Genomic DNA, 14577 nt, shown 5'->3' on the forward strand with positions numbered 1-14577 from the left:
GTGGATTGCTTAATTGGTTTTTTTTTTTTCATTTGGAAATAAGCAAAAACCTATAGAACTGTCATGCATCTTGTTATGCTTGGTTAATGTGATATTCACTTGATTCATATCTAAATTTCATCAAAGAGAAGCAAAACCTTAGAAAATTATGATGTCTCCTATAGTTTTTAGTTGAATGTACATTGTACTTAGATTTGGTTTTTGCAAATAGAATAAAAATTGAAAAATCCTCAAATATTTGGTTTGTGAAAGATGTGGCAAGGGTACAATAATAGAACAACTTTTTTTCTCATTGGAAGAGCATCTATACTAGGTTGAGTATGTAATGGAAGCCAATGGAAATACAAGGACAACTCTTTGGATTGATAGAGAAAATGTACAACTTTGATGATTATGTGGCCTCCACCATCATCAAAATTATGGTCATTGCCAACATAACCATCAATAGGAATAGGGTTTGTTGAAATATTAATTTTTGTCTATTGTCCCTTGAGCCTCCAATACACCTACCCATCAAAAGACACTGCAGTTGCAATAGTTAGAGACATTAAATTTGGTGGGTTAGTTTGAATTAGAAAATGAGAGGGAATTTTTTGTGTGGACAAAAAAAGACAAAAATGGGGGAATGTTCCTTCATCCTATAAGTCAGATCCAAACATTCTAAGAGTTAGATGAGTTCAATAGAGTAGCAGTAGAAAATTTCATCAGAGTGCAACAACACCATGAGTGACTGACCTTCTGAGTTTTGTGAAAGTGAATTTTTGTCCTATATGAGTAGTGATTTCTCTAGGCTTATTGTATGCAGCCATATGTTGTTGTAATTTCAATTTACGTATTTAGATATTTTGTTCTTCTAGGGTTTATAGTTTACTCTTTAGATTTGTATCAATTTGATTTAGTTAATAGTAAGCAAGCAAGCATATTTTCCATCTCCAATTTATTGTGTTGTATATCTTTTCTCCATTGGTACATTTTGCTATGCATGTTAGTAAGTTTTTTCAAAATGGAGGAGAAACCATTAGTTATGTTAAATGTTTTCTGGAATGTTGTCTTTTCATCCTAACATTACATGGCTATTGTTTGAGCCAAGTAACAAATTAGTCTCCTCTATTGAGCTCATTGTCTATTGAGCTACCTTTAGTGACCGAGTCTACTCGGTCCATATTACTGTTGAACAACTCAGCCCCTATAGGTATGGTGAAACTTGATCCCTATAGTTGTCCAACAACTTGGCACTATCCTCCAGCTCGACTTCTTACCTTACCGAGCAATTTGACTGCTTCAACTATTTGTGATTTGTTGAATCTTTAACAGGGTTTACACCCAACATTAATCTTGTCTTTTCGTTACCGAGAGCCTATTCCTATAGACACACTAATTCAAACCCTTTGGAATATTAAGTGGAGATATAGACAATTAAGTGTTAGGAATAAGGTGTCTCAACCTTGTATAATTCCTATTCTTATTATTTGTTTTGTAAAATTTATTTCTTGCAAATAATGTTGATGTGTTGACATCTTGAATTGTGTGTAAGGAGATCATAACCAAACGGTTATGATGGATTCCTATGACACGTAAGAGCTATGTTAGGAAGATTCAATGACAGGTGAAGACATGTGGCAACTAAGATATTTGAGTACTGTACACTCTACCCCAATAGTGGGGTTCGGGGCATCGCCTCAAAATTTTTTTTGGGGTTCCTATTTTCTTGAAGAATGGTAAAACTCTAATATGGTTTACCTTTGGGAGTAGCCCTAAAGTGAAGCGCATGTTATAAGAATTTTTAGGGTTGCGAAGAGATGTGATGCGAAAAGGTGTATTGTTGGTACTGCGAGTAGCTACTGGAGTCATCTGTTATCGTTGTTGAGCTTGCACTACAAGTGTATTGTAACCCTTTATTGAAGATAATACATTATGCAGATTCTGAAGGGGTGGGGTTGTTTTACCGAAAGGTTTTTCCCCACCGGAAAATCTTTGTGTTATGTGTTTCTTTCTCTATCTATTTTCTGCATGCATGGTTGGCTACAATATTGTTGTTTACATGATATTGAATTTGTAAGTGTAGAAGATTTTAATAGGATTCACATCATACTTTCCTTATGAGATTAGTGGAGGAAGTTGTTTTCGCACCTGAGTTTCCTTACAAGTGGTATCAGAGCTTGATCAACTTTTGATCCTAGTTGTTGGGTAGGGATTTTTGAACTAATCTCAAGTTGAGTGGGAGTCTTGTGTAGAGCATCCTGAATCTTATTTACAGATTGAAATGGCGAGTTCATCATATGGAAGAATGGAGGTGGAGAAATTTAATGGCACTAATTTTGAGTTGTGGAAACTCAAGATGGAAGACATGTTGGAAGATCGTGACCTATGGGAAGCGACTACAAGCGCTACAAGACCAGCAACTATAGCTCGAGCAGATTCGGATATCAAAGACCGTAAAGCTAAGGGTCTCATTAGACTCTGTTTAACTGATGCAGTCCTTCTGAATGTTCTAGATGAGAAAACTGCATATAGTTTGTGGGAGAGACTTGGGGCCGTGTATTAGGCCAAATCTTTGGTGAACAAGTTGTTCCTGAGGAAGAAGTTGTATTCTCTGCGAATGGAGGAAGGTGGATCCTTAACGGATCATTTAAATGCATTTAATCTGTTGGCTGTACAGTTGACATCAGCTGGTGTAAAGCTAGAGGAGGATGATCGTTGTTACACACTTTTGTGTTCTTTACCAGATTCATAGGACCAACTTGTGATGGCTCTCAGAAGCACATTAGTCACCTTCAAAATGGATGATGTGGTGTCTTCACTGCTATCAGAGGAGATGCAGAGAAAGGCTTCTCTTTTGAAAAAAGAAGCCCTTGCTATTCGTGGGAGATCCATGGAAAGAGGGAAGAAAAATGACAATAAGTCTGACAATAAGGGTAGATCCAAATCTCGTGGGAAGTCAAAAACTTCCAATAAGTCCAAGGAAAAATGTTGGAACTGTGATAAGACTAGGCACTTTTGTAAAGACTATAAAGAGCCTAAGAAGAAGAAGAAAGCCTCAGATTCTGGTTCTGAAAAATCTCAAGAAGATGGCGATGCATTCATCGTAGCTTTAGCAGCCCATGCATCTAATGATGTGTGCTTGGTTGACTCAGGTGCATCTTTTCACATGACCTCTCATCGAAACTGGTTCTCAAGATATGAAGAGTTCGATGGTGGAAAGGTGTACTTGGGTGATGATTCTCATCTAAAGATAGTTGGACATAAAAGGGTCACTATCAAATTTCCTAATGGACGAGTAAAGGGAATCAATGGAGTTATGCACATTCAAGGTTTGGCACAAAACCTATTATCTGCAAGTATGCTGAACGATGTAGGTGTGCAAGTTGTTTTTACTAAAGATGGATGTAAGATGATGAGAGGAGCTATGGTGCTTGCTAAGGGTACTAGGAGAGGTACTTTATTTCAGCTTGATGCATACATTTGTCAATGTAATAATTCTTCTATTTCAAAGAAGAGAGCAGCTATCACTTCATCCCCACCTTCTAAATGAGCAGTAAAGAAGACTATGGTTAGTGGTTCTGATGGTAGTGCAACAAGTGTACCTAAGGGTGCAAACACTTTCGAAGGAAAGCTTCCTGTAGAAAAGACAATGTTGTGGCATATGAGATTTGGCCACATTGGTGAGAAGGGTCTCAGAACCCTGAAAAATCAAAATCTCGTTGAGGGGTTAAATGATTGCAATCTCAAGTTCGACTTCTATGAACACTATGTATATGGTAAACAAAATCATGTTCAATTTTACTCTAGTTCTCACAAATCTTCTGATGTTTTGGATCTTATTCATTCTGATGTATTTGGTCCTGTAAAAGTTCCTTCAATCTCCAAGTCTGTATTTTTTGTATCTTTCATAGATGATTACAGTAGAAGGACATGGATTTATTTCCTTAAAAGTAAGACACGAGTCTTCAGTCGATTCAAGGAATTTAAAGCCCTTGTAGAGAATCAGACTAGTAAGAAGATTAAGTGTGTGAGAACTGACAATGGTGGTGAGTTTTTCTCAGTAGAGTTTGAATAGTTCTGTAAAGAACAAGGTATTGAGAGGCATAAGACAACTCCTTTTACCCCGGAGAAAAATGGAGTTGCAGAGAGAATGAATAGGACACTGATGGAGAAGGCTAGGAGTATGCTTAGTGGAGCTGGTTTATATCAAAGGTTTTGGGGCAAAGCTGTGGCCACTGCTTGCTATCTGGTTAATAGATCTCCTACATCAGCTCTTGCTGGTAAGACACCCATGGAGCTGTGGTTTGGTAAGAAGCCTTCAATTAGACATCTTCGTGTTTTTGGTTGTGAAGCTTATGCACATGTTCCAAAGGAGAAAAGATCTAAGTTGGAAAACAAAGTTGTTAAATGTATTTTCATTAGGTACAATGCTGGTGTGAAAGGATACAAGCTTTGGGATCCTATGACTAGTAAGGTGTTGTATAGCAAAAATGTTATTTTTAAAGAGCTAACATCGTCTCCTATTGTGCTACAACTAGATGAAAAAGAAAAGGAAAAAGATGTTGTTCAGTTGCCTCCTACCCCTGAGAAGACTAAACAGAGAGACCATGTTGGGTCTAATGATGAGGAGAGCTCTACTAGCTCTAATAGTTCAGAAAAAGAGGAAGAACAACCTCAACCTCAGCCCTTGAGGAGATCCACGAGAGAAAGAAAGCAACCAGAAAGGTTTGGTTATTCTATGTTAGATTCTAGTTGTGCTTTTGCTTTGATTACTAACATTGATGAGCCTATATCTGTGAAAGAGGCTTTGGGCATGGAAGATGTAGGTTCCTAGATTGAGGCTATGGATGATGAGATGGCTTCATTAGAGAAAAAAAAAACATGGGACCTTGTACCTTTTCCTAAAGGGAGAAAATTTGTTGGCTGTAAGTGGATGTTCAAGAAGAAATTCTATGCAGATGGCAGTGTTGAAAGGTACAAAGCTAGATTGGTTGCAAAGGGGTATTCACAGGTAGAGGGAATAGATTATGGTGAAATATTCTCTCCTGTTGCAAAGTTGACATCCATTAGATTTCTGTTATCTCTTGCTGCATCATATGATTTAAAGATAGAACAGATGGATGTGAAGACAACTTTCCTTCATGGTGATTTGGAGGAAAAGATTTATATGTCACAACCTAAGCACTACATTGTTAAAGGTAAAGAATCCTTAGTTTGTAGATTAAAGAAGGCTAATCTCCACCCGATTCTAGTGGCCCTACAATAATCTGAAAGGGGGGGGGGGGGGGGGAGAGGCAAGGCGAGATTCTATACGTAACATGCCCACCTTTAGAATAGGCCGGGGGTAGGGGTAGGGGTATGGGGTAGGGGGTGGGAAACTCACTCTAGTTGTTATGATAGCCCAACTATAGGTAGGCGAAGGCTAAAGATTCTATACGTAACATTCATAATCAACTATAGAAGGGGCTGCTTGAGACATGTTACGTATAGAAGGCAAATCGGGCCACCCTGAAGCCCCGACAATTATGAAAGGATGGAAAGCAATGGAATATGGTTTGAAGCAATCTCCTAGGATGTGGTACCTTAAGTTTGATGCTTTTGTGTTGTCAATTGGATTTGTAAGATTGAAATTAGATCATTGTGTTTATTTCAAAATTGAAAATGATCGCCTTCTTATTGTTGCATTATATGTTGATGATATGTTGCTATTTGGGAAGGGTAAGGGTATGATTTCTGATTTTAAATCTTAGTTGTCAGCACAGTTTGAGATGAAAGATCTTGGGGCAGCTAGGTACATCTTATGTATGGAAATCAGTAGAGACAGGTCTAACAGAAAACTTTGGTTGAGTTAGAGTAAGTATGTGAAGTCTGTGTTGGACAGGTTCAACATGGCAGATTGTAGACCACTATGTGTTCCTATTCTTGTGGGAACAAAGTTATCTCTAGATTATTGTCCAAAATCTCCTAGTGAGGTGGAGGACATGAGTAGAGTACCTTATGCTAGTGCAATTGGCAGTCTTATGTATGCTATGGTCTGTACTAGACCAGACATTGCCCAAGCAGTGGGAGTCCTGAGTCAATTTATGGCTAATCTTGGACGGATACATTGGGATGCAGTTAAGTGAGTATTCAAATATTTGAGGGGTACATCAGATTACTCCATATGTTATCATGGTAACTCTTTTGGATCTCAGAATTCAGTTTGTATTCATTGGCTTGTGGATTCAGATTGGGCAAGTGATATTGACTGCAAGAGATCCACCAGTGCTTATGTGTTCACTATGTTTGGTGGTGCCATCAGTTGGATGAGCAAGCGATAACCTATGGTTGCTTTGTCCACTATAGAAGCTGAGTACATGGCTGCTACTCATGCTTGTAAGGAAGCCATTTGGCTTAAGAGATTGTGTTCTAATGTTGGTGTTGATGCAGAATAGATTACTATTTGGTGTGATAGTCAGAGTGCTATTTGCCTTGCAAAGAATCCAACTTTCCATGCTAGAACGAAGCACATTGATGTGCAGTATCACTTTGTGAGAGATATGGTGGAAGATGGAAAGGTAAATTTGGAAAAGGTAGATACTGTGAAGAATGTTGTAGATGCATTAACGAAACCAGTGGGCACTGAGAAGTTCAGATGGTGTTCGGAGTCTATGAGCCTTTCGGCCTATAGCAGTTAGTTCCTATTATGTTCCTGTTCCTCTTAGAAGGTGTTCGACAAGTGGGAGAATGTTAGGAATAAGGTGTCTCAACCTTGTATAATTCCTATTCTTATTATTTGTTTTGTAAAATGTATTTCTTACAAATAATGTTGATGTGTCGACATCTTGAATTGTGTGTGAGGAGATCATGACTAAAATGGTTATGACGGATTCCTATGACACGTAAGAGCTATGTTAGGAAGATTCAATGACAGATGAAGACATGTGGCAACTAAGATATTTGAGTACTGTACACTCTACCCCAATAGTGGGGTTCGGGGCATTGCCTCAAAATTTTTTTTTGGGTTCCTATTTTCTCAAAGAATGGTAAAACCCTAATACAATTTACCTTTGGGAGTAGCCCTAAAGTGAAGTGCATGTTATAAGTATTTTTAAGGTTGCGAAGAGATGTGATACAAAAGGGTGTATTGTTGGTACTGCGAGTAGCTACTGGAGTCTTCTGTTGTCACTATTGAGCTTGCACTGCAAGTGTATTGTAACCCTTTGTTGAAGATAATACATTGTGCAGGTTTTGAAGGGGTGGGGTTGTTTTACTGAAAGGTTTTTCCCCATCGAAAAATCTTTGTGTTATGTGTTTCTTTCTCTATCTATTTTTTTTATGCATGGTTGGCTGCAATATTGTTGTTTACATGATATTGAATCTGTAAGTGTAGAAGATTTTAATAGGATTTGCATCATACTTTCCTTATGAGATTAGTGTAGGAAGCTGTTTTCGCACCTGAGTTTCCTTACATTAAGGGCTATTTTATCATTTTCCATCTCTTTCTTATTTGTTGGATAGGAGAAGAACTATGAATTCTATTTTTGCATGAGTGGTCCAACAAAAATGGCATATGTAAGGCTACCACCATTAGAGATGATAAAGACACTACAAAATCTACGCTCAAGGATGAATATAAGGACATGAATAGAATAGACATTTATGCATGCACTTAAGGTGATAACTATAAGCATAAAGACCTATGTCATCTCTCATAAGAAGGTAGAATTGGCTGAGAAATTTTGAACTCCTTTTTGGTTCAAGCACCAATTTTTACCTCTAATTCATTGGAGAAATTAGTCCAAAATGCCAACCTTAATCAACTTGTACATAATCCCTTCTTATGCTAGTCAAATAGGATTTGTTCACTTTTACTTGGAGAGCTCTAGGTAGTCATATTGCATTTAGACTTGGTAAGAAATTTTGTCATCCTTAAGTGTATTTAAGAGAATTGTTTCTTTTGTGCCATTACATTTCTATGTTGACAGAGTTATCCTTTTCTAAGAAATCAATCATACTATTAAAGTATTATACACCATTTATTTATTTATTTTGGATCAATGTTTGTTTTATGTATTTTTACATTTCGAACATAATAATATATTTTTAATAATGTATACTTTTATGATTATATAGAGTCGTCATGTTACCCAATTCTATAATGAGAAGTGTTCTCATGTATTTCTTACTTTCCTTGATCTATTATTCCTCAATATTGTGTCAATGTTATGGTAGCTCCTACAAACTCAACTCTATAATAGATGGCTTTTGGCCTTGGGTAGTGCCTCATAGTTGATGCAATTTAGAATGAGGTGCCCATTAAGGGAAACCAATTAAAGGATGGGGTGCCCAAATTGATTCATTTTGTGGGTCATTCTTTAGCATTCACATCTTTCTCTCCTCCATGCTAGATGACAATTGTTCTAGAACCTTAACTAAACTTCACTATAGTTGATGACCTTTATTGTTCACACTTTGGATTTCTAATAAATCTATATGGGATAATTTAGAAAATGTTAAAAATCATCGTTCCTTTCTTACTATTTGCTGACATTTTGTGTCATAACTATTTGAGAATGTTTCAAGATTCTATACTTAGATTGGAAATTACATTTTAGAATTGGTTCAATTATTGTTATTCTATAATTTATTCTCTAACCCCTTTCTAATTGCAAAGATCTTATTACTATATTTTACCATTTGAATTGAAAAATTTTTCCTTCTATTTGAACTTTATGGGTATTACTACTATAGATGCATATATTTTGGAATTTACAATGGAAATACTCTTATTTTTTTATAGAAATTTTGAAACTAATAAGCCAATTTAGTTTATAAGTACAAGATATTTTTTCACCTTTAAAAAGTAGACTAATTTTTTTCCACCTTTAATAGGAGGTAAATCATTTTTTCTTTTATTGCAAGGAGTTCCAATAGAAACAAAAGCAATAATCAAACATTGAGAAGCTGAAGTTTGATTCAAAAATAATGTTACTAACTCTTCCCATGTTTGGTAATTATTTTCCAATACAATTTTCTTTTATACTACATATTCAAAATTATGCTAAAATTGAAAATTGATTTTTCATATACAATTTTCTTTAGTAATGCATATTCAAAACTTTGAGTGATTGATTATTAATGACTAACTACTTAGTTGTTTATTTTTTAGTTTTTGTTTAGGTGACTAATTATTAGTGACTATTTTTTAGTCATTCATTTAGTAATTTATTTGGTAGAGTATTTAGTCACTTTTATTTGGTTGATCTTGTGATTTTATCTCATGAATAAATTAGTCACAGATTTAGTCACCTATAGTTGTAAATTACAAAGAAATGGTAGAATGCGACTAGTTTTAGGCACATGACTGAAACTTTTAGTGGTGTGACTAAAGAGTTTAGTCACATAGTCACATATTTGCCAAAATGTACTAGTGTAATATGCACCAGATAGCTAGCAATCCCACATATTGTTAACAAAGCCAACATAGTGTGTTATTAAATTCTTGCATAGAGAAGCATCATCAATGGCTATTGGTGCAAAAATAGATCATTTCATCTCAACAAGAGACCTGGCCATATTCTCAAAACCAAGCAAATCAGGTATAGTAAAGAAATATCATCAATTCAATAACTCTATCATTAAATAGGTAATTTATTTTTACAAATGATAGGTAGAGTTATTAACAGGGAGATAATTTATTTTATTATAAATATTACATATCATATTAGCCTTCATTGCATTTGAATTTTTTTAAAGAGATCTAAATTTTAGATATGAAATTATATCTTAAAAGATTGATTATTCTTAGTGGAATTTAGTAAACAAAATAAGAATAACATAGTTAATTTTTATTTTAGACCAAATAGTTACTTTAAAGTTATTTTAAGATTAACTATGCACTCATAAAAATTGAAAGAAAAAAAGTTTAAAAAATCTAGTCATAATCAAGTTATATTGATTCAAACTTATTTGAAGTAGACTATAGATGTAAAATAATTGTATATATATAGCTAATATTATTCAAAATTATTCTTTTATAAGATTATAATTTTAAAACGTTATCAAGTTATTAATGAAAAATCTCTATCTTAAGTATGATCAAATATTGTTATTCTTATTTGAAAGTATTTTATCATTTTGTCATAAGTAACCTGTTTAAAAATATACTATGTATATATTTACTACAATACATCTATGAAATTATAAAGAGAAAGAATTTTACAATATGTCTATATTTATTATAATATATTTACAAAATTAGTAAAAAGAAAGAAAATTGACTAAAGATTACAAACATACACAAAAATTCTATTTTTATTTTATAATGTCATCCAACAATTTAAAAACTATATATATTTAAGTATGAAAAAAGAAAATTTACAATAATAACATTAAACAACTGAATGTTTCACTCAGTCCAAACATTAGAACACTACATAAATCTTTACAATAATTTTTAATAATATTGGCAAAGCACATAAATGTAAACAAGTAGAGGACAATAATGCATCTATATCGACTAGTTTGAAACCAATAAATTAAACTTCATAATGTCTCTTGTCTTTTATAAATAGAAATGTATAATCTTATTAAATTCAAAATAAATGAAATTATATTTAAAAGAAAACTTAATGCTAGTGTCATATCTTTTCTTCATAAATAACTTGTTTTAAAAAATACTATGTATATATTTATTACAATATATCTACAAAATTATAAAAAATAATGAACTTTATACAATACATCTATGAAACTAAAAAATATAGTGTGTACTTATTTATTACAATGCATTTACAAAAGTTTTTAAAAAAATTAAAAAATTTATGAATAAATAATTGAGTAAAGATTACAAAAATTCTATTTTTATTTTTATAATATCATCAACAGTTTAAAAACCTTATATAATTAACAATCAAAATAGAAAATTTACAATAATAATAATATTTACAATTGTTTTTAATAATATTGACAAAGCACATAAATGTAAACAAGAAGAAGATACTAATGGAGTCTGATTTAAATAAATTAAACTTCATAATGTCAACTTACAGAGCCATGGGAAACAAACTTCAAGATCAAGTCCACACCACTAAAGTACGTATACCTCCAAGTCCTTTTCAATACGATAAATAAAACCACTGTTGCAAAACCTGCTCCATATCACAGTCCAACTCCAATCTAATACCATAATTTTCCTCATTCTGGTTTTCTTCATTATTAGATGTAGAAATTAGAGAAGCTGGAACGAATTCTGGCCAAGAGCACTTTTTTGGAAGTGGATAGTCATATAAATTTGGATTGCCTAAAAATGATGATTTAGCAAATATTACCATTTGTTTTCCTTGTGGTATACTTCCTAAAAGGTTGTTGTTGGATAAGTTGAGAGCTTCGAGAGAGCTCAAAGAACCAAGATCTGGAGGAATGTGTCCAGAAAAATTATTCATTGAAAAGTCTAATGTCTCCAATTGACTCATTTGTGCAATGCTATTTGGAATAGTACCATTTAGATTGTTCATGGAAAGGTTGAGCAGCTCCAATCCCTTCAACTTTCCCAAATCAAAAGGAACATTCCCACTTAATTGATTGCATGAAAGATCTATGGATGTCATGGTAGGAAATGTATATGCATAATTCTCATCTCTGCCTTTGGAATCCATATACAATCCATTCTTATACACATATTTATTAATTTGGAAGAAGTATACATCATATTCGAAGTTGTATGGAACCATGCTAAATTCCTAGGTTGGCTCTACTATCATTGCTGGAAAATTGAAAACATTGTGGGGTATATGCCCTGAAAGGTGATTTGAAGAAAGATCCAAGATTTTTAGGCTCTTTAATTGCTCAATTTCTATAGGAATGCTACCTTCAAAATTATTCCTCCTCATTGCTAGCACTCTTAGATTTGAGAAAGTACCTATTGACTTTGGAATTTCACCCCTAAATAAGTTCTCCCTGAGATCCAAAATGTTCAATTTTATGCAGTTTGATATAGATGGAGGGAGTGACCCTGTCACCTTGTTATTCTTTACCACTAATGTTTGTAGCTCACTTAGCATGCCAATTTCAGATGGCATCATTCCTTCCAAATTATTATCCCCAAAATTCAAGACTAGAAGGTTAGAGCAAGCTGCTAAACTTGGAGGAATGATTCCATTCAAATGATTGTTTGCCAGATTTAATATCATCAATGAAGAGTAATCCTGCCATATTGGAGGGATGTTACCTATGAGTGAATTGTTGTTGAGCAGCAACACGTGTATCTGAGGTGGCCAAGTTGATGGTATGTCTCCGTGTAATGCATTGTTAGATACATCCAAGAAATGTATCTCCTTCCAGGCAAAAGTATGCGGAAAAATGCGACCTTCCAGATGATTTGTTGAAAGATTAATACTTTGAAGACCCAAATCCCACAGCCAAGAGGGAATTTCTCCAACAAGGTTATTATCAGGTAGGTACAACTCAGAAAGCGAGAATTGCGTCGAAATCCACAACAGGATTGGACCATCCATCTTACATGATATCGTAACTAAGTAAACCAACTGAAATGGAAGAATCCAGGTGTGGCTGAAATTAAATATGCAATTGGTCAGGCTGAGAGCCCACAATTGGGTCAGGTTGGGAAAGAAGGCTTTTGAAATGATCTGACCAGAGTTACAAGTGAGGAAGAGAATTTCTAGTGAAGATGGTAGCGTCGAGGAAGCAATACTTTGGTTGAATGCATTTCTCTCAACAAAGAGGACAGTAAGGGAGGACAGCTTTGCAAACGAGGAGGGAACAGTTCTATTTATTTGGTTGTAAGATAGATCCAAGTAGACTATTGATGAGTGATTGCTCAATGAGTCTGGGATACAATGAGTCAACTGATTCGAAGAAAGATCTAAGTGGTTTAGAGAAGAGAGATTAGAAAGAGAAGTGGGAATGCTTCCATTTAGATTATTACAAGAAAGACGCAACTATGTGAGAGAAGACATGTTTCCCAAGTAGTGAGGAAGAGTACTTGTTAATCCATTGTCAGAGAGGTCTAAGGATGCAAGAGAAGACATGTTTCCCATGTAGTGAGGAAGAGTACCTGTTAATTTGTTGTGAGAGAGGTCTAAGGATGCAAGAGAAGACATGTTTCCCAAGCAGCGAGGAAGAGTACCTATTAATTTATTGTAAGAGAGGTCTAAGGATGCAAGAGAAGACATGTTTCCCAAGCAGTGAGGAAGAGTACCTATTAATTTATTGTAAGAGAGATCTAAGGATGCAAGAGAAGACATGTTTCCCAAGCAGTGAGGAAGAGTACCTATTAATTTATTGTAAGAGAGGTCTAAGGATGCAAGAGAAGACATATTTCCCAAGCAAGGAGGAAGAGTACCTATTAATTTATTGCCAGAGAGGTCTAAGGATTCAAGAGAAGACATGTTTCCCAAGCAGTGAGGGAGAATACCTATTAATTTATTGTAAGAGAGGTCTAAGGATGCAAGAGAAGACATATTTCCCAAGCAGTGAGCAAGAGTACCTATTAATTTATTGCTAGAGAGGCCTAAGGATGCAAGAGAAGTGAGGGTGCACAAACTCTCAGATATGACACCCCCTTCAACTGAGATCATAATTTCAACAAAAACTACATGATGGCTATCCACATCACAGGTGATACTGTCCTAGGTGCTGCAGTAATCTCCTCCCTTCTCCCAGGTACTCAGATTGGGCATATTAGGGAAGGAAACAAGAAAGTAGTTTAGGCCGGCCTTGAAATGAAGAAGAGCTTCTTGTTCCCTCTCAATATAGCCACAGCAAAAGCAGAGAAGAAACATGAGGGGAATAACAACAACAAAAGACACAAGTAGCTTGGCCATTTTCAAGTTTGGGTTTAATGAAAGGGAAAGTGATGATTATTAATTATATAGCTAAGTAGGGGTTGAACATTGTGAGGAGAAGTTTTTTTTTTTTTTTTTGATGAATAGTCCTTTTCAATTAATAAAATTTACTAAGATTACAATTCATGAAAAAGGGGTCGGGGGATACAAGATCACCTCGCAAATGAATTCAGACATTTGAAGCCAGAAAAAACAACATGGCCTCAGCCAGAAACTATTCACTATTCATCAAATTTTTTTTTAACAACCTCAAGCTGCCAAGGCAGTACTAGCAGAGGGAGGATCGTCTCTATCAGGAAATCCCCACGCATTAGTGGGATTGTGGGGCAGACTGGGAACAGTCTAGCCGTTAGCAACATCAGTAGGATCTGGGGTAGTTGCAGTCTCCGCATCCTTCTTGTCTGGCCACAGAGGAGAAATTTCCAATGCTAGCCAAGGAAACTCTCTAGAGTGCGCCCGTCCAGGGGGAGGAGTCGAGGATCGGCTAGAAGCCCGCCCAAGGGGAGGAGCCGGTGACCAGCCAAAAACACCACATAGTGGGGAAGCAAAGCAATACCTCTAACCGCCATGTCCACCACTGGGAGAGCAGTGGCGGGGACCCTGGGAGCGCGATGTGTGTGAAGGGGAGCTAGAGGACTGGCGTCAGGAATGGCGACCACGAGACAAAGAGGCATCGGTCGAGGCATCTGGAGGCACTCTGGCAATGGTGCATGGAGCATTGCCCCAATGATTTAACAATTCTTATAAG

General features: G+C 35.4%; 1 pseudogene; it reads right to left on the reverse strand.

The window, feature by feature from the left end:
• Positions 1-10996: 10996 nt before the first annotated feature.
• Positions 10997-13808, reverse strand: LOC149547246 (uncharacterized; annotated as a pseudogene).
• Between the last annotated feature and the right edge of the window lie 769 nt (positions 13809-14577).

The sequence above is a fragment of the Cupressus sempervirens genome, chromosome 7 (assembly GCF_028749045.1).
Source record: "Cupressus sempervirens isolate cs-2001-9-10 chromosome 7, ASM2874904v1, whole genome shotgun sequence".
NCBI classification, from domain to species: Eukaryota; Viridiplantae; Streptophyta; class Pinopsida; order Cupressales; family Cupressaceae; genus Cupressus; species Cupressus sempervirens.